This window comes from Prionailurus viverrinus, chromosome F1, assembly GCF_022837055.1.
Source record: "Prionailurus viverrinus isolate Anna chromosome F1, UM_Priviv_1.0, whole genome shotgun sequence".
NCBI lineage: Eukaryota > Metazoa > Chordata > Mammalia > Carnivora > Felidae > Prionailurus > Prionailurus viverrinus.
This window is the reverse complement of record NC_062577.1, coordinates 830,998-851,195: the sequence shown is the minus strand read 5'-3', so window position 1 is coordinate 851,195 and position 20,198 is coordinate 830,998. Positions and strand designations below refer to the sequence as shown.

General features: G+C 46.4%; 1 protein-coding gene across 5 annotated transcripts in view; it reads right to left on the bottom strand.

Annotated features, from left to right (window-relative positions):
• The window catches only part of AHCTF1 (AT-hook containing transcription factor 1), a 78,192-nt gene extending 74,255 nt beyond the window's left edge, over positions 1-3,937 (bottom strand). For 3 of the 5 annotated variants that reach the window (XM_047840058.1, XM_047840063.1, XM_047840062.1), the window contains exons 1-2: positions 3,800-3,932; positions 752-851 (exon numbers count right to left, since the gene is read on the bottom strand). The gene's annotated coding sequence lies outside the window, so the exon portion shown is untranslated. Of the gene's footprint in view, positions 1-751; positions 852-3,416; positions 3,601-3,799 lie in introns of those variants that run through there. The other 2 variants (XM_047840059.1, XM_047840061.1) reach the window with 2 other exon arrangements.
• Between the last annotated feature and the right edge of the window lie 16,261 nt (positions 3,938-20,198).

Here is a 20,198-nt window from a genome sequence, read left to right as displayed (position 1 = left end):
CTGTCCATCTCCATCTGCCAAGACCCTGTCCACCACTCAAACGCTAAATTCCCAGCATGGTCTGAATAGACCCATCCTTTCCCACTTAATCGAATCTCTGAGCTCGCTCCTTTCCACCTTTAGGTAAGCAATCATAAATATTATTTTTGAAATTCATTACTTATGTTTGCCGGTCTTCCCCATTATCATATGAATTCCTACAAGTCAAAAAGCATATCTTGTTCCTGTGAATTCCAGACAGTCACAATGCCTTGCAACTAACAGATCTAAAACACGGTGAGTTAGGACAGCCAGATACTAGCAGGGAACAGAAATAGACATGTTGAACAATAAAATCAATTTTTAAAAACTCAATATTCTGAAAAAACAACAGGAAAACAACCCAATTAAAAAAATGGCCAGAGGCGCCTGTGGCTCAGTTAAGCGTCTGACTTCAGCTCAGGTCCTGATCTCAGTTTTGTGAGTTCGAGCCCCGCAGAGCTCTGTGCTGCCAGCTCAGAGCCTGGAGCCTGTTCAGATTCTGTGTCTCCCTCTCTCTGCCCCTCCCCTGCTCGCCTGTGCGTGCTCACTCGCTCTCTCTCAAAAATAAATAAACCTTACAAGAAGAAAGATTTTTTTAAAAAGGCCAAAGACCTTACCAGACACTTCACTAATGAAGATACGTGGATAGCAAATAAACACATGAAAAGAAGCTCCACAGCATATGTCATCAGAGAAATGCGTATTGAAACAATGAGATACCACCGCACACCTTTTAGAACGGCCCAAATCCGGAACACTGACACCACCAAATGCTGGTGAGGGTGTGGAGCAACGGGAACTCTCCTTCACCGCTGGTGGAAACGGCCACTCTGGAAGATAATTTGGCAGTTTCTTTCAGAACTAAACATATTCTTACCATACGGTCCAGCCATCATACTTCTTGGTATTTACTCAAAGGAGGTGAAAACTCATGTCCACACAAGAGACGACACAAAAGGTGTTAAAACAGCTTTCCTCACAGGTATGAGGACTAAGGACTAAGGTGTCCTTTTGAATGTCCTTCAGAATGAAGGAAGGGTTGACTAAATGGTGGAACATCTAGACAATGGAATTTCTTCAGTGCTAAAAAGAAATGAGCGTGGTGCCTTGCTGGCTCGGTTAGTAGAGCATGCAACTCTTGATCTCAGGGTCCTGAGTTGGGAGCCCCGCATTGGGCACAGAGATGACTTAAAAACCAAACAAATAAAACTTGGGAAAAGAAATGAGCTACCAAGCCATGAAAGGACATGGAGGAAACTCAAATGAATTCTTACTAAGTGAAAAAAGGCAACCTGAAAGGTCTCATACTGCACTGCATGATTCCAACTACATGACAATTCTGGAAAAAGCAAAACTACGGAGACGGTAAAAAAAAAAAAAAAAAAAAAAAAAAAAAAAAAAGCAGTGGTCGCCAGGGGTTAGCAGTGAGCGAAGGAGGACGAGGCAGAGCACACAGAATTTCTAGAACAGTAAAAACTACTCTGAATGATCCTAGCATGGTGGATCTATGTCATTATACATCTGTCCCAAACCCACAGCACACACACCACCAAGAGTGAACCCTAATACAAACTATGGACTTGGCTGACAATGACGTGTCTATGTGGGTTCATCAACGGTAACAAGTGTTCTACGCTAGCAGGAGATGTTGCTAATGGGGGCAAGTGTACCGGAACTCCCTGTACCTACCACTCAATTCTGCTGTGAGCAGAACGGCTCTAAAAACGGCTCTAAAAAATAAAGTCTATTAAAAAGAAAAAGCTCACGGGGCACCTGGGTGGGTCAGTCGGTTAAGCGTCCGGCTCTTGGTTTCGGCTCAGGTCATGATCTCATGGTTTTGTGCGTTTGAGCCCTGCACTCTCAGCGCTGAGCCCGCTTGGGATTCTCTGCCTCCCTCTCGGCCCCTCCCCCACCTGCGCTGTCTCTGTCTCTCTCAAAATAAAAATAAACTTAAAAAAAAAAAGACTTTAAAAAGAAAAGGCTCAATATTGGGTTCCAGTACTGGATCCAACTTATTTTTAAGTATTTTTAAACACATGTTGTCTCCACATTAAGAAGCAAAACAAAATTCACAAAATTACTAGGAAAGATTTTATTAGCAACAGAATACCACAAATCAGTTCTGTAGAAAACATACATATGCTCGAAAGCAACTGAATCCCACCAAATAATTCAGTAATTCTACTGTAACATATACTGAACAAACATCTACAGGACATTTTGTATGCATTTTTACTTTTTTTGGCTCTTTTCAGTAAAGACTAAGAATTATGATGCACATAGAAGCTGCCAGTGGACTCTGGAATCCCCAGCCTCGTAGTGGCTGCTCTTTCAAAGTTAACTCAAACATTTTTGAAGCTCCAAGCACTTTTAAAAAGTTGTGCTGGGAAGGGAATGCAAGGGCAGAGAGATGACCCGCTTCCTGACCTCAAAGAGTTGCGTTCTAGGAGATACATAATCAAGGACAGAATATTAGACACAAATAAATGCTACAAGATAAATGATGTGGGAGAAGGGGAAATGAAAAAGTCACTAGAAAAGATGGCATTTAAGCCGAGGAAGGTGTGAAATTTGAGCACTTGAAAGAAAGCAGGTACCGCGCCCAAGGCTCCAAGCAAAAGAGTAAGAAGTACATTTCCAAGAAAATGGGCCCAGCAGTGGGGGAGCTTTCTGGAAGAGCTGAAGCACAGTTGAGTCTGGACAGAACAGACGTAGACTCTAGAGACCGCTGACCTAACCTGGGGAAGTCAGTCTTCCTTCTCAAGAAAAATGAGGAGTCCCTGAGCATCTTCATGGTCAGAAGACAATGTTTATTTCGTCTTTAATCAAGAGGAGTCTATCCCCCAAGAACAATATTTTTTAAGTGTATTTTAATTATTGCTGTCTTGCGACCTGGGAACACTTCGGTAGTAGGTTGTGGGGAAAAAAAGGGGTCAAAAATTACAGGATGGAGAGAACGCGGACATCTCCGGTGGCGTTTAACGCACTTAGAGCATCCCGCGGGCATTAACTTGAGCTGGGCTTGACATCCCCCGGTCACTGACCCAGACAGTCAAAGCTCACGAGAGCTTCTTAAGATCTGCTGGTTCTTTAGGATATTTTGAGAATCAACTGAAGTTCAGAGTTTCCGAGAGACCTGGGTTTTATCCTAAAGGACCCGGGTTCCTCCAAACACTTCTCAGAAAACTGCCAATTTGAAAAAAGGTAACAGCGAGCATGGACCCCGTTGGCGCTGAGCACACACACCGCCGCCCCCACCGCCCCGCAGAAGTCAACTAGTAACAAAGTGACGGTCCTCAGGTTGGCAGGGGGGACACGGAAGGCAGATTAACAGCCGCTCCAAGACGTCCTGCGGTTCCACGCCGCACTTTTCCACTCCCCGCGCCCCCACTCACCCGAGCCAGGCCCAGGAGCATGTGGAGCGCACGCCGGCGCAGGAGCGGCCCCACGGCCCCGCAGGCCCGGCCGGGGACAGGCCGGCCAAGGTCTCCACCGCCCCGGAGAACGGCGCGGGCGGGACGCCGGCGGGGAAGTCGTGGGGGGTGGACCCCGCAACGCCTCTCCGCCGCCATGTGCTGCCGCTCTGCCGGGAGGTGGTTATGTAACCCGCTGCCGGAGGCCCCCCCCCCCGACCCGGAACGCACCGCCCCCCGCCGCCAACCGCGTCCGCCCGCCGGCCGCCGCCCCGGCCGCGCGCGGGGAGGCCCGCGGCCCTGCGGCCCAGGCCGCGCGGACCCGCCCTCGCGCGCCGGCCCGGCCCCTCCCGCCCTTCCCCTACCTGCGCAGGGCGGACGGCCGAGTGCAGGGGGCGCGAGGCCGGGCGCGAGCTCCTCCCGCGCGGGGCCGTCACAGCATCTCCCGGGAGACACGGCCGCCGCCACGGGCAGGGCGCGCTCGCCGCCGCCGCCGCACCGAACCTCCAGCCTCCGCCCGCGACCTCGCCGGCCGCGGCAGCCCCACAGCCCTGCGGGCGCCTCCGCCGGCTGCAGGCCGGCGCGCCGTTCAGCGACTCAAACGCCGCGGCGGTTCCGGGTCCTCCTCCCCGCGACTCGGCGTCCCCGACGCTGACGCCGCCAGCCCTGTTCCGAGCATTACCCTGGGCCGACCGACCGAGTCCTATATACCCGGGAGGGGAGGGGAGGGGCGGGGCGGGACCCGGGTTGGGGGGGGCAGGGGGCAGGGGCGGGGTGCCGGGGCGCGGGGCGCGGAGGGAGGGCGGCGGGGGAAGGAGATGGCGGCGCGGAGGCCTGAGTTCTCGCGAGTGTAGAGGCCTCGGCGCCTGCTCCGCGGGAATTTTCAAACTCTCGGAGGAGGAGGTGGGGGGAGGGTAAGGGAGGAAAGGGAAGCCGGCTGGGCAAGGGCCGGGCATTTACATAAAACAGGATCTCCCCGCCTCCAAAGCGCTGACGGGGTCGGGGGTCGAGGCGGGGGCGGGGTGTGTGTATGGAAACTACGAGTCCCGCCATGCCTTGCGCGCCACACGCCTGCGGCGGCCGGGCGCGCGGGCCCGCGCGGAGTCGGGAGTGGTAGTCTCTTTGCCCGCGGTCCGCGGCGCCGGCCGGGACCCGCCCTCCTCGCCGCCCCGCGGGCGGGGGGAGGGAGCGCCGCTGTGGCGGGAGAGTCGTCGCCACGTTAGCAGGTGGCCCCGCTTGCTAGCGGCCGCGTGACCGTCTTTGCCCCCATGGGAGGCGCCTCAGCTTGTGGTGGTTTTCGTGCCCAAACACGTTTCAAGCGATTAGATGCCTAGTGTGTCCCTAATCGTAAACAATAAAAGGATCATAACGTGGGGTAAAGGGAAGATCCTAGCAGGCCGCTTTTTTTAATCAGGAAAGTTTATCCTTTTCTGTTACTCTTTCCCGTATGTCTTTTGAGATATGCTGCCTTGTAGAAATAAAATTTCCTTTTTCCTGTAATTTTGGTGTCTTTACCCTCAGCAGCCTCTGAACATCACGTATTTGTTTGCAAAGGTGCCGTGCTAAGTTGTGGCGGAGCAGTTAAAAGGGGTCTTTGGTTGTTTGTCTTAATTATTTTATTTTATTTTTATTTTTTTAATTTTTTTTTCAACGTTTATTTTTATTTTTGGGACAGAGAGAGACAGAGCATGAACGGGGGAGGGGCAGAGAGAGAGGGAGACACAGAATCAGAAACAGGCTCCAGGCTCTGAGCCATCAGCCCAGAGCCCGACGCGGGGCTCGAACTCACGGACCGTGAGATCGTGACCTGGCTGAAGTCGGACGCTTAACCGACTGCGCCACCCAGGCGCCCCTGTCTTAATTATTTTAAACAGACTTTTTCAAACAGAAACCACCCCTTTGGCAAATGTGCCTGTGTCAGGGCCTTGCCCCTGTCCTACGCTTCCTTTCTTTGGCACCTACATTCATGACTACTAAACGTCTTGGTAGTCGGAAGACAGGAGTTCTAGGTTCTGGTTTCCTGCTCCCGAAGCTTTGTGACATTAGGAAAATCGAGTGACCTCTCTGGGCTTCAGTTATCAGATGTGTAGAGTAAGGGGGGCTGGATTAGGGGATTGACTAATGGGTTACACAGACATCTGTTAGCTTTTCTCTAAGGGCCCTGCCAGTTGTAAAATTCAAAAATCTATCTCCTCGTACTTACTATGCAGTTTAATGGACTTCCTAAGTCAGATTTTAACCTTTCCTTCCGTCCTTACCAGCAGGATGGTTTCTGTAGGGCTATCTAAAATCTGGACCAACCCTACCTGTCCTGCCTGATTTCCCTCTGTAGCTGTGAGGATCCTTTCTTCACTCTGATGGGGGCAAAAGGCAAACTGAGGGTAAAGCGGGCCCTGACACTGCACAACCCACTCCCTCGAGAGGGGATTCCTCAGGTACCAGTAACCACTAAGAATGAAGCAAAGGAAGAACGAATGGTCGACTGATAAAGATCACAGTCATGTAGGGCTTGAAACTCCGCTACAGTTTATAACTGTCTTAATGATTTACAAGGAAAACACAATCTTAATAACAGACCTCCAGGAACCTTGGACTCAATCTCCTGGAGCCCTAGTCACCTCCACCTCCATAGGGTAGAAAACCCTGTATGATCCGTCACTCCGGACAGTCACAACGCAACTCTGCCCACGGATCTTCTCCCCGTGCCGTAATAAAAACATCTTTCCTCGCTGTGAAGTGTCTCAAGAATTCTTTCTTGGCCAGTGGGCTTGACAAATCCCATATCAACTCTCCCCCAAACGTATCTTTGCCTTTCACTGTCCCCCAGCCTCTCCGCCTGTCTAAACCTCAATCTCCTTCAGGGCCCAGCTCGAGCCTTTTTTCTCTCTTCCTCGTCCCTTTTTCCCCTCTCCCTAGGCTGAGTCTCTCTTCAGGGTCAGCCCACATGAATTATTAAGAACTGGCACTGAAAATATGCTAATTGTATTATTTTATGTCTGTTTCCCTATCTGCCTCCAACTCTGTCCATCCGTCCACCACCCCTGTCACCCAGCTACCATGAAAGCAGAATGTACCTTACATTTTTTTAATGTTTATTTATTTTTGAGAGATGGCTTACTTTTTTTAAGTTTATTGGGGGGGGGGAGGGGCAGAGAGAGAGGGAGAGAGTCCCAAGCAGGCTCTGAGCCGACAGTGAGGAGCCCTATGCAGGGCTCGAACCCATGAACGGGGAGATCATGATCTGAGCCTAAATCAAGAGTCGATTGCTCAACCGACTGAGGCATCCGGGTGCCCCAATCTTATACATTTTTTTAAGTGCTTCCCTTATAACTGCTAGTTGTTTATTTTAATTTCATTTGAAAACAGAATTTTCACCTCAAAGCTCTCATTCAACCCTTTTCCCTCTTTTCACTGAACTAAGCATATGCCAAATTATTTGTTAGCTTCAAGAACTATTAGTGTGTATTTTTTTTTCATGGTTATTTCTTATTTTATTGACTGGTCGTTTCACCTTGCCGGAGGTGTAAAGCTAAATTAGGACTTTAAAAATGTAGAATAATGAAGGGGGTGAAGGCACTCACACATTTAGTGAGTAGTAAACTAGGAAGATGCGTGAAACTTTGGGTTGGAATCAGAGTGAAAACCTGTTGACTGAAGGGAGGTCCTTGGTTTCCTCCTACAACAATCTCCCGGTTGACTCAAGTCTATATTAATGAATGTTTATGAAAAACTCGTATTTTCACAAAACGCCATGAGATGGGAGAAACGGCCAGGATAGAAGGATGTGGCCATGGGGGATGCCAGTCTGCAGCAGGGATGGCTGGGCTGGAGGTTAACCTGCAGGTTAAGTGCAGGCTGGGAAGAAGTCTAGAGGCAGAGCTTGGCACATTCACCAAAAGCCCCAGCTTTCCAGTCAAAAGTCTCGAGGATGCTTTCCTCAAACAAGGTGTATTAAATGGAAAAAACAATCTGGGCTTGGTAGTCAAATGAGTTTGGGGAAAAGCTGATTAAACAAAATCACACATTTCCTTCATGTAATATTTTACCGCCTTTAATGTGCTTGGCATTGCCCGGAGTTACGTGACCGTGGATCCCATCTAGGCTCCCTCCTGGATCATCCTGCCTCATTAGTGTTCCCCAGAATGGACCTTAGTAAAGGCGGCTTCAAAGCTTTCGCTTATTGGAGGAAGCATTGTGTAGTGAAAAGACTATGGTCATCTGGAGCCGGAAAAACTTGGGTTTTTAATCCTTTTCGCTACTTTCTGGCAACATGACTTTAACTGAATTTCTTCGCTCTCTGAGCCTGTTTTCTCATCTGGGGAGAAAGGATGATGTTGCTCACTTCCTTTGCGGGGCTGTTGCAGAGATTAAGGAGAAGTATGTGCCCGGCTCAGAACTTCATTCCCTCTTGACCTGTAGTGGTCAACAGGTTGGTTTTTTGTTTTTTTCAGGGGGTTTCTTTCGGTAGAAAGCCTAGAAAATGATAATGACATGGCCCCTCCCGCTTCCATTTGGAATGTTTTATTTAAAAGGCAATATTTCAATACCAGCCCAGCATCCTGGGAGCCACCAACGACCATCTGATTTCAGGGACTTTTAGAATCTCGTTGAAGTATTGTGATTTAGATTTTGGTTTGTTTTACAAAGAAATGGGTGGGGGCAGGGAGCTTTGCTACTTTAACAACAACGAGTGAAGCTTGCCAGGCTGAAAGAGAGGTGATCATTTGCCCTGAACAGTTACATTTTCATCATTTTTGTAGAGATTATGGGTTATAACCAGCAGTGCCCAGCCTGGATTTCTCCAATTGACAATCAATTTGGTGAGTGAAGAATCTTATTTTTCTTGTTCCCCATGACATCTCCAGAGATGGTATAATGCCAACATGTAAATAAGATAATTGTTTAGTGAATTAGTATGTCTTTATCAATTTCACCATTCGAAGCAAAATATGCAATATTAGATTAAAAAGGACCCTAGAGATAGTTAGGCCAAACAACTCATTTTATAGATGGGGAAACGGATGGTCAAATGATTTTCCACAAATACTTTGGGATGGATTTTGTTTTCCTTATAAAAAAAAGATATTATTATAATTTTTTTAATATGAAATTTATTGTTAAATTGGTTTCCGTACAACACCCAGTGCTCATCCCAACAGGTGCCCTCCTCAATGCCCATCACCTACCCTCCCACTCCCCGTCAGGGGCGCCTGTGTGGCTCATTCGATTAAGCCTCCAACTTGGGCTCAGGTCCTGATCTCACGGTTGGTGAGTTCCAGCCCCACGTCGGGCTCTGTGCTGACACCTCGGAGCCTGGAACCTGCTTCGGATTCTGTCTCCCTCTCTCTCTGCTCTTCCCCTGCTCACGCTCTCTCTTTCTCAAAAATAAACATTAAAAAAAAAAGTCATTAAATCAAATCTACAGTTTTTAAAGAAGAAAAGTAATATATTTCTGTCATTAAAATAGTGTTTATGCACCTGAAAAATGTTTTAAATGAGTGATACCCCAAAAAGCCACATATTTTCTTTCTTTCTCTAAACAATGATAGTATTTGTCATAAACATGATATCATAATTAATCTCTTCTTAAAAATTATTTCCCTTTCTGCCTCTCCCTTTCTTTCACATTCTCCTCTCCCAATATCACTTCTTAAAATCTATGCATTTAAGAAGAATTTTTTTATGTTTATTTATTTTTGAGAGCAAGAGAAACAGAGCATGAGTGGGAGAGGGGAAGAGAGAGAGGGAGCCACAGAATCGGAAGCAGGCTCTAGGCTCCGAGCTGTCAGCACAGAGCCCAATGCAGGGCTTGAACCCACAAACCACGAGATCATGACCTGAGCTGAAGTCGGCCGCTCAACGACTGAGCCCCCCAGGTGCCCCCAAATCTATACATTTTAACTAAAACTGTCAAGGTTCTGATTTCTCTGTTCCTTAAGCCGCCCCCCCACACCCCCGACCAAATACCATTTTAATGACAGATCTTGAAATTCTGCCACACACATATCACTGCATTTTTGTTTTCAACCTTTGCCTTTTCAAGACTCGCGATTGCCTTAGAGCGCTGTTATACCAGATTCCAGAGGGCACGTAATAGTTAACAAGCTGCTTTTAGTCAGTGGTGTTGCAAATACTGCTCTGAAGTCACAGATCCCTCGCTTGTCTGATGCTCCCCGCCTCTAAGGAAACCCAGCTCAGAGAAGTCGGCTCTGCAGAGCTGAGAAGTCATGGAAATGAGCACGGCCAAATCTGATATTCCATTGAGGGAATAGGTCACCCGTTTTAGCAATTGCTTCGTGCCTGGTTCATTAGATCCTCAGCCTCTCTTTCTCATAAACGTATTTTAATCCCGTTGGGCGCACGTGTCCTTTATCAACCGTGGCATTTGCATGGTACTTTCAGTTTTTGAAGTGTTTTAAATCGCTAGTCAAAACAATATCTCTGCATGGTTTGGATGAAAAACTGTGGATTTGTTTTCCCTTTTGCTTCTTCTACTCCTCCTGGGGTCCTCTGTCTGGTTTTTTAATAAACTTCAGGGAGACTTGTTGGATTTGATTGGAGAAAGGTGTAGGTGACATGGTATCAGTTTTTCACCATGAAGTGTCTGGGAAAATCAAAGTAAGATGCTCACGAGGATGCCCTATGTATAGAGCCGCAATGGAATGTCCAGAATAAAGTTCAGCATAGCCTAAGGCAGTCTCCTCCTGAAGATAAGTTTCAACGTAGAAGACCTTTAGGGTGCAGAAGTGAATTATTTATTAGTAGACCACATAATTCCTGCTTAGTGAAGAAAAAAACACAGAACTTTTTTTTGACGTTTATTTATTTATTTTGAGAGAGACAGAGAGTGTGAGTGGGGGAGGGGCAGAGACCGGGGGGGGGGGGGGGGGGCGGGGGGGGGAGGAGGGGGAGGGGGAGGGAGAGAGAATCCCAAGCAGGCTCTGGGCTGATAACGCACAGTCTGATGTGGGGCTTAAACTCACAAACTGTGAGATCATGACCAGAGCCAAAACCAAGTCGGAGGCTTAACCGACTGAGCCACCCAGGCGCCCCACATCCTTAAGATTCTAAATCATAATTGTCAAATCGAATTTTTCAGTATAGTTTTGTTCCTGTTCTCCCTCATTCGTTCATTCATTTCTTCATTCCAGCAAATATTATTTGAGTGTTTTCGATAGGCTGGTTGTTACTCAAGGCACTGGGGATACAAAGCTTGATAAGACCAGTACCTGTGTCCTTCAGCAATGCAATCAGGAGAACAGAATGAAAGGAAAAATTAACTTTCGTTTGAAATATTTTTTTTTTCTAAAACCTCCTTTCAAATCAAAGAGAGCTACAACTCTTTCTCAAATATCTTACTGATAATTATAATGAACACTCAGTGCCCTAGCCAGTCGTGGGAATATTCTAGCTTCCCATTCTGGTTTTGGTCAAGCCATGTATTCAAAAGAATGGGTTGGATCACAGACTCATTTCCCACCAGGTGGGCAAAAGGCACTTTTAAGGAAAGCCTGCTACTTTTATGTTTGGCTATTTTTGAATAATAGAAATCTCTCAGATTTCTTTTGTTTGTACAATTCTACATTCTCTTATTTTAAAGGGTGTAATTTTAAAGTTAGATGACTACCCTTCCTTACCTTTGCCACAGATGGTGGACATGAGGGTTTAATACACTTGGCGAATTTCAGGTGTTAAATATAGTCGACGACTTTGGTTAAAGTACAAATAGAAAACACCCCCTTACCCTACACCGTTCCCACAGCACTTATGTTTTTGTATGGTTGGGAGGTTTTTACGTTTTCTGGGGGACGTGCACAACACTCGTTGGCTCTTTCAATCCCATTAACAAGCATGTGTTGCCTCTTCAATGGGGCAACTTTCGGGAAACAGACACTTGAAAAATCTTGGGGCGCCTGGGTGGCGCAGTCGGTTAAGCGTCCGACTTCAGCCAGGTCACAATCTCACGGTCCGTGAGTTCGAGCCCCGCATCAGGCTCTGGGCTGATGGCTCAGAGCCTGGAGCCTGTTTCCGATTCTGTGTCTCCCTCTCTCTCTGCCCCTTCCCCGTTCATGCTCTGTCTCTCTCTGTCCCAAAAATAAATAAACGTTGAAAAAAAAAATAAAAAAGAAAAATCTTTAGTAAATAAAGCTGGTAGCTGTCTCCTCGGCAGGGTAGACAGTGGAAACCTTAACTCTAAAAAGAAGAGGGCGAGGAGAGACCCAGCAGAGCCATGGTGTAAGAATCCCTGTCTTTAATTTTTAAAAAATATTTTTTAATGTTTATTTATTTTTGAGGGGGTGGAGGGGCAGAGGGAAAGGGAGATAGAATCCCAAGCAGGCTCCACGCTGTCAGCACAGAGCCTGATGCAGGGCTCGAACTCACAAACTGTGAGATCATGACCCTAGCAGAAATCAAGAGTTGGTTGCTTAACCGACTGAGCCACCCAGGCACCCCAAGATTCTGTCTTTTTGAGTTAGTGTTCAAAGATTGGAAGGGTGCCTGGGTGGCTCAGTCAGTTAAGCATCCGACTTCAGCTCAGGGCATGATCTCACGGTTTGTGAGTTCGAGTCCCGAGCTGGGCTCTGTGCCGACAGCTCAGAGCCCGGAGCCTGCTTCAGATTCTGTGTCTTCCTCTCTCTCTGCCCCTCCCCTGCTCACACTCTGTCTCTCTCTGTCTCTCTGTCTCTCTGAAAAATAAATAAACATAAAAAATTAAAAATAATACATTAAAAAAACCCAAAGATTGGAAAATCAAGAATCTCTCAGTTTAAACATCATGCAGATTTCTCCCCCTCCCCACCCCAAAATAATAAATATAGACCATGAAGGTTTCAAAGAAGTAATTATAGTCCCACTGACACCATAAGACTTGGGTGGAGTCATGAGGCAGAACCACGGGACAAAGAGATGCACGGAAACCAACCTTGGCCGACTTGGGTGTGAGTCCAGCTGAACTGGAAACCATCTGTTACGTAGAATAAATCTCCATAAGCCATTCAATGACAGTTGCAGGCAGGGTCCTTAAGAACCCACTGGCTTTGTTAACAGTATTTAATTAGAATCCTTTCTTTCCTTTGCTATTTTTTTTTTAATTTTTTTTTTCACCGTTTATTTATTTTTTTGGGACAGGGAGAGACAGAGCATGAATGGGGGAGGGGCAGAGAGAGAGGGAGACACAGAATCGGAAACAGGCTCCAGGCTCTGAGCCATCAGCCCAAAGCCTGATGCGGGGCTTGAACCCACAGACCGCAAGATCGTGACCTGGTTGAAGTCGGACGCTTAACCGACTGCACCACCCAGGCGCCCCTCCTTTGCTATTTTTGCTGGCAGACTTCAAACCTGCATATTGTCAGCCTCCTGGCGAAGAGGAGATCTGGAACTCCCAACTTTAGGCCATCCTTCAAGTCCCCCCAGACCATCAGGCCCACAGGCCAGGTCAGCCCAAGTCATATCCTACTCTAGACCAGCCTCAACGCACACACAAGGGAGGGCAGTTATCTACAGCATGTGGTAAAGGCGGTATTCTGAGACTTTCCTCAAATGTGTGAAACACTTTGGGAAGCGGCGTGTTGAAACACAAAAGCACTGAATTCACAGGAAGCAGATGTACATGTGAATCCTGATGACCGGGCTATCTTTGGTATCAGTGCATCTGTGCAAAAAGACCTCAGACTGTCCAAGCCTCAGTTTCTCCATCTGTTGTGAGGACTATGTGTAAAAATATGTAGTAAACTTCAAACTTCTACCAAGTGTTTGCTATTGCCTATGTTTTGTTGGACATCAGATGACTTATTTAAGCTGGGTAGATAAGAACAATGAGTGATAGCACGGAACATGTTTCTCTATCGTTTTGGATGCATTGTTCTACGTGAATATCAGGCTACGGTCCGTCATTGCAGTAAGATTTTTCTTTTAAGTTGCTAGTCGTTGATTTTTTTTTTAAGTTTATTTATTTTGAGAGAGACAGAGACAGTGTGAGTAGGGAAGGGGTAGAGAGAGAGGGAGAGAGAACCCCAAGCAGGCTCTGCACTGTCAGCGCAGAGCCCGATGCCGGGCTCGAACTCACGAAACCATGAGATCACAACCCGAGCCGAAACTGAGCTTCGGACGCTTACCCAACTGAGCCACCCAGGTGCCCCAGCTAGTCGTTGATTTTTTTATGTTAACCCATCTACTATATAATTTCATATATAAATCACAGATTACCAGAGTCAGGGGGCCCTTCGAAATGACCTAATCTAGTGTGTTTCGATGGGATTTTTGCTCAAAGTGACATCTTGTGTTGGCAAACCTAAACAGCCCGCGGGGTTCCTGAGTTCCTGTGTCCCATCCACTTCAACCCGAAGGGAATTAATTACCCTTTATGACACAACCGCGAGCAGAATAAAGAAAACCTATTCTCCTGGCCACTTTAAAACATCAACATGGGTGATTAGACGGGAAACAAAACACAGTTGCGATATGAAAGAGAAACAAAGCGTTTCCAGCTTCATGAACCTGAATAAAAAATACCTTCCCCCATAATTGCTGCCATTATCTCATGTGTTTGCAACAAGTTAATGGAAGGGACTCTCCAGATAAGGGGCGCGAATGAGCAATGGTGCTATTCGCACTGGTCGAGAAGCTGGCCGCCTTGAAACCCAAAGGTGTCCAGGCTGTGTGTTACAACATGTCTCTGAAGCTGTCTTCTGAATACTTTTTTTTTAATGTTTATTTATTTTGGAGAGAGAGACAGAGAGGGAGAGAGACAGAGCACAAACGGGGGAGGGGCAGAGAGAGAGGGAGACACAGAATCCGAAGCAGGCTCCAGGCTCTGAGCTGTCCGCACGGAGCCCGACGCGGGGCTCGAACTCATGAACCGTGACATCATGACCTGAGCCGAAGTCGGATGCTCCACCGACTGAGCCACCCAGGCGCCCCCCTCTTTGTCACTTCTCTGAATTATGTGGTTCCTATTATTCTCTCAAGTCGTGTGCCATCAGGTTCACTTTTAGCCTTCTGAGAAGTTTGCTTACCTTCTCGGACTTTTTACTTGTTTCCTGACATTTACGTGGCCAACCATTGCGCTTGTTTTCGAAGGTTGGAAAGAAGAGCGTTGAGAGCAAAGGCATCCGGCCGGCAGCCCCTCAGACATGCTCAGGGTGACAGCACCGCAAACCTGGCTCTAGTCTTAGTCCAGAAACTGAGCCGTGCCAGGACCCCAGTGCTCATCCGTCTCCAGGAGACTGACTTGTAGGAAGCACATTCGTAAAAAGTTTATAGACACAAACCTCAATTCTAATGTATTGACTTACAGTCCTGGACGTTGCCTTGCTTTTGCTAGGATCCCCGTGACTCCTATCCAGAGCACCCCCTTTTCCGAGGCTGAGGTATCTGGGAAATGGAATGACCGAAAGACTGCTTGATGAACACTAAGTCGAAGTTTGAAGGGCGGGAATTGTTTGGAGAGAGATTTCATCCAAGCCTGAGACGCCTGATGGCTCACAGTTGCCTCACAACAGGACAGTCTGGGCGAGACAAACACTGCCAGCTCCCGGTCCCTGAATTCCTTTCCCAGGGAGAAAAGGTTCACGGCTGCCAATTGGAGCCCAAGGTCAGTCCAGGCAGGGCCCAGCACAGCAGACTGGGTTTTTGTTGGTGAAACTACAACCAGGCTGGCTCTCTTGAGATTGCTTCCGGGTCACTGCGAGCGATACATGGGCGTTTCCAACTTCTCGATGCACGGTCTCTCAGTTCACTCGCACCGATGGTCAAGTCTACCCATGACATGGCTGAATTTCATTCCTTTGTCATTCAAAGGATAATTTTAAAAAATGTGTTTCATGTTTATTTTTGAGAGAGAGAGAGACAGAGTGCAAGTGAGGGAGGGGGCAGAGAGAGAGGGAGACACAGAATCGGACGCAGGCTTTGGACTCTGAGCTGTCAGCACAGAGCCCGACGTGGGGCTCGAACTCACAGACCATGAGATCATGAGCTGAGCCGAAGCCGGATAAGGAAGACCTTAACTCATGGAGCCACCCAGGCGCCCTGAAAGAACAATTTTTTTATTTTTTAAAAATATTTTTAATAGTTAATTAACTTATTTTTGAGAGAGACAGTGCGAGCATGAGTGGGGGAGGGACAGAGAGAGAGGGTGAGAGAAAGAATCTCAAGCAGGCTCCACGCTGTCAGCATGGAGCCTGATGCGGGGCTCAAACTCACGAACCATGAGATCACGACCTGAGCCGAAGTCAGACACTTAACAGACTGAGCCTCAAAGGGGGCAATTTGATTTCCTTTATCTTCTTGGGGGATATCTTGCTCTCTCTTCCCCAAATTACTATGTACCGATATCACATTCTTCTATAATTCTAACAGCTCCTTCACAAAAGCACCTGTTCTAGTGTAACATATTTACCGTCAAACTGTGGCAAAGAACGGGACAGAGAACACACCGCGGAGGCTGTTAGAGCTGCTATTCTAGGGGTACACTTAATGATGATCCATGATTAGGGTTGCCTGGACGGCTCAGACAGTTATGCGTCCGAGGCTTGATTTCGGCTCGGGTCGTGATCTCAGCCCTGCGTCAGGCTCTGTGCTGACAGTACGGAGCCCACTTGGGATCCTCTGTCTCCCTCTCTCTCTGCCCCTCCCCCGCTCATGCTCTGTCTCTATCAAAATAAAAACTTAAAAATAATAATAAAAACATAAATTCATTAATGAAATAAAATTCAAAGAATTGATCTAAAAAAATGACGATCCATGCCAGGAGCATAATGCAGCAACAGGCTCACAGAGGGGAAGAGAACGGAGAGGCCGAGGATTTACAAACTGCCATTCACCTCACGACTCTGCAGACCCCAGAGTGTCTCTTTCTCATCATCTACTCCTTCATCTGGACCCTGGGATGATAATAGGGCCCCCCCCCCCCACACACACCGAGTTGTCATCGGGGCCTAAAATTCACAGCCCGAGTAACACACTCAGAACAGTGCCAAACACGTCAGAGGGGTCTAATAAATGCTAGTTTTCCTCCTTCATTTTGACTGGCTTTGTAGATGCTTTCATGAATAGTAGCACAATATTCAGAGGAACAACCACACGCAGAAGTTTTCCAAAGGTGACAGTAACTCCGGAACTCAAGACAGAAAAAAACAGTCCAAGATAGGAACAAAGTGGAAGGACACTGCTCGTAAGAATGCAAATCGGCCTACCATTATTGTGGTGGTTTTCTCTAACTTAATGCTGCGAGAAGCAGGTGAACTTGAACTTTGGCTGGCTCAATATGGCCGTGCTGGAAGTGTGAGATGACTGCCTTCGGTAAAGCTCTCTCCCTTGAACTGTGGGCTTTCCTTTCTGACTGAGCTGAATGTTCTCCTTCTTTTATTTATTTATTTACTTATTTACTTATTTACTTATTTATTTATTTGTTTATTTAGAGAAAAGAGTGAGCATGAGCTCGGGGAGGGGCGGAGAGAGAAGGAGAGAGAGAATCCCAAGCAGGTTCTAGGCCATTAGCGCAGGGCCCCGCACAGGGCTCGATCTCACGAGCTGTGAGTCACGACCTGACCAAGAGTGGGACACTTAACTAACTGAGCCGCACAGGCGCCCCCTGAATGTTCTTATTCTTACATGTCCCCAGAGTGACTGATCCCTCCCTCCTCAAAGGTCCTTCACCTCTGCCTGGCTTCTTGACATTGAGTATGTGGTCAGTGTGACTGCTGATACCTTTTCCAAATTGCAAAGTCATGGAAAAGACCGATTACTGCTCTATTATATACCGCAACCATCAGTAAGCAGTAACAACCGTGTACGTGTCTCTTAACATAAATATAGAGACAGTACATTTTATGACAGATAAACGTATGAGTCGAAGCAATTCGGCTTTAAAATTTATCATGTAAGTCATGTTTCTTTATCTCATGCCACAAGAAGGGAGGGCATTTGTGTTTTATTGTTAAGTGGCTGTGTTCTCCATTTACAAAAAAAAAAAAAAATTTAAGTTATTGTGCTAAAGTCACAGACCAGGTTTCAGTTACTGGAATCCAGGTGAACGAATGAGATGTTCACATAATGCAACGTGAAAGGCTCTGCGCTCACCACCTTTATCTAGTCACCTCCTGCTTTTGCTTAATTTTATTAACTGGTGTTTGCTTACAATCAGGAGAATGAATGTATACCTAAGATGGACCCCTGTCCTGAGTGGTTTAAAAATAATTACCGAAGAGGTTCAGATTTGTTACCCTTTGTGATTATACACGACCCTATACGGGGCACCTGGGTGGCTCAGTCGGCTAAGTGTCCGACTTCGGCTCATGATCTTGAGGTTCGTGAGTTCGAGCCCCCTGTCCGGCTCTGTGCTGACACCTCAGAGCTGGAGCCTGCTTCCGATTCTGTGTCTCCCTCTCTCTGCCCCTCCCCCGCTCATGCTCGCTCTCTCTCTCTCTCTCTCTCTCTCTCAAAAATAAATAAACATTAAAAAAATCAAAATAATGCTTCTGGTACAGAAGCAGGAAAAAGTTATAGGGATTTGCAAAGTTGTCTACGTTTTATTGCCCCACACGGCTTGGAGCAAGTTACGTAACCACTCCTTGCCTCTGTTTCCTCGTTTGCAATATACAAAAAGACGGTAGGTTTATGCCATAGTGCTCTCTGGGAAATGAAATGCTTAACCTGTATAGAACACTTTGGAATAGTACAGTCGTCCCTTGAACTTGGGTGTGAACTGCACGTGTCCACTTATATGCAGATTTTAAAAATAAATGTACCACAGTACAGTACATGCATTTTCTCTTACTATTTTCTTAAAAACATTTGCTTTTCTCTAGTATTATTGTAAGAATATGGGAAAAAATACGTATAACATACAACGTATGTGTCAATCGGCTATATACGTCATCAGTAAGGCTTCTGGTCATGAGTAGTCTATTTGTAGTTGAGTCTGGGGGGAGTCGAAAATTACACGTGGATTTTCGACTATTGTAGAAGGTTCGTCTCCTAACCCACACGTTGCTCCAGGGTCAGCTGTACTTGGCCCCTAACGTGCTCAAGAAGTGTTTAGTTATTCTTACGATCACTATGGATTTAAGAAAATGAAACAAGAAGTCTCTAGTTTCTTCAGATCGACATTCCCTTGTATACTACCAATCAACACGTAGTTAGTAATAAACCAAGAGTTTGACCTTCATCGTTCTCCCGTGACCGAATGGTGTTACTCAGATTATAGGAATATCGTGCTTCCCACACAAAGGCTTGCCGTACAACCAGCCTCCTATGGAGGCACAAAGAAATTCTCAGTGTGTGTGCTCATTTATCACGATGTCAGTCACTCCTGACCCAGTCACTTGTTTTGGGAAGAAAACAAGGGCTGCATCCTTGGTCTCTGTTTTTGGTTGAATTGTGTCCTCCCTAAAAGATACGTTGATACAGATCAATGGAACAGGACAGAGAGCCCAGACATAAACACATGCATATATGGTTAACTCATCCATGACAAATGAGGCAGGAGTATACAAAGGGGAAAAGGTGGTCTCTTCAACAAATGGTGTGCAGAAACCTGGGCAGCCACATGCCAAAGAATGGCACTGGACTGCTTTCCTACACCATTTACAAAAGAGAATTCAAAATCAATTGAAGATGTGAATGTGAGACGTGAAACCACGAGACTCCTAGAAGAAGACAGGCATTATCTCTTGGACATCAGCCTTAGCAACATACTTGAGATATATGTCCTCAGGCAAGGGAAACAAAAGCAAAAATAAACTGTAAGGGCTGCACCAAAGTAAAAAGTTTTTGCAAAACAAAGGAAGCCACTAACAAAATGAAAAGGCAACCTACTGAACGTGAGAGAGGAGATATTTGCAAATGATTTATCTGATAACGGGTTAATATTCAAAATATATAAAGAACTTCTACAACTCACACCCCCAAGTTCATTGCAGCATTATTTACAATGGCCAAGATTGGGAAGCAACTCAAGTGGCCATCAGTAAATGAATGGATAAAAATGTGCTGTATATACACACTCCCAGTGGAATATTACTCAGCCATAAAAAGGAATGAAATCTTGCCATTTGCAACAACATGGATGGACCTAGAAGGTATGATGCTAAGTGAAATAAGTCAGTCAGAGAAAGACAAATAGCATATGATTTCGCTTACATGTGGACTCTAAAAAACAAAACAAACAAGCAAAAAGAGAAAAAGACTCGTAAACAGACTCTGGTGGTTGCCCCAGGGGAGGGGTTGGATGGGCAAAATGGGTGAAGGGGATTAAGAGGTATAAACTTCCAGCTATAAAATCAGTAAGTCATGGAGATGAAAAGCACAGCATAGGGGATATAGTCAAAGCCTTGCACTAATGTTGGATGGCGACAGATGGTGACTATACTTCTTGTGTGAGCACTGAGTGATGTATAGAGTGCTGAGTCACAGTGGCACCTGGGTGGCTCAGTTGGTTGAGTGTCCAACTCTTGATCTCAGGGTTGGGAGTTCTAGTCTCACATTGGACATGGAGCCTTCATAAGAAAAAAACAAAAGAATTCTTGAGCCACCATGTTGTGCAAAAACCAATGTAATGTCAACTGTACTTAAATTATAAAAAAAAAAATTTTTAAGCTGTGGTGAAGTCCTAACCCCAGTACTTGAGAGTGTGACCCTATTTGGAAAAAGGGTCGTTGAAGATATAATTCCTTGTCATACTGTAGTAGGATGGACCCTTAATCAACATGACTGGTGTCCTTTAGGAAGAGAAGAGACATAGACATGGAGGGAAGATGTCCACGT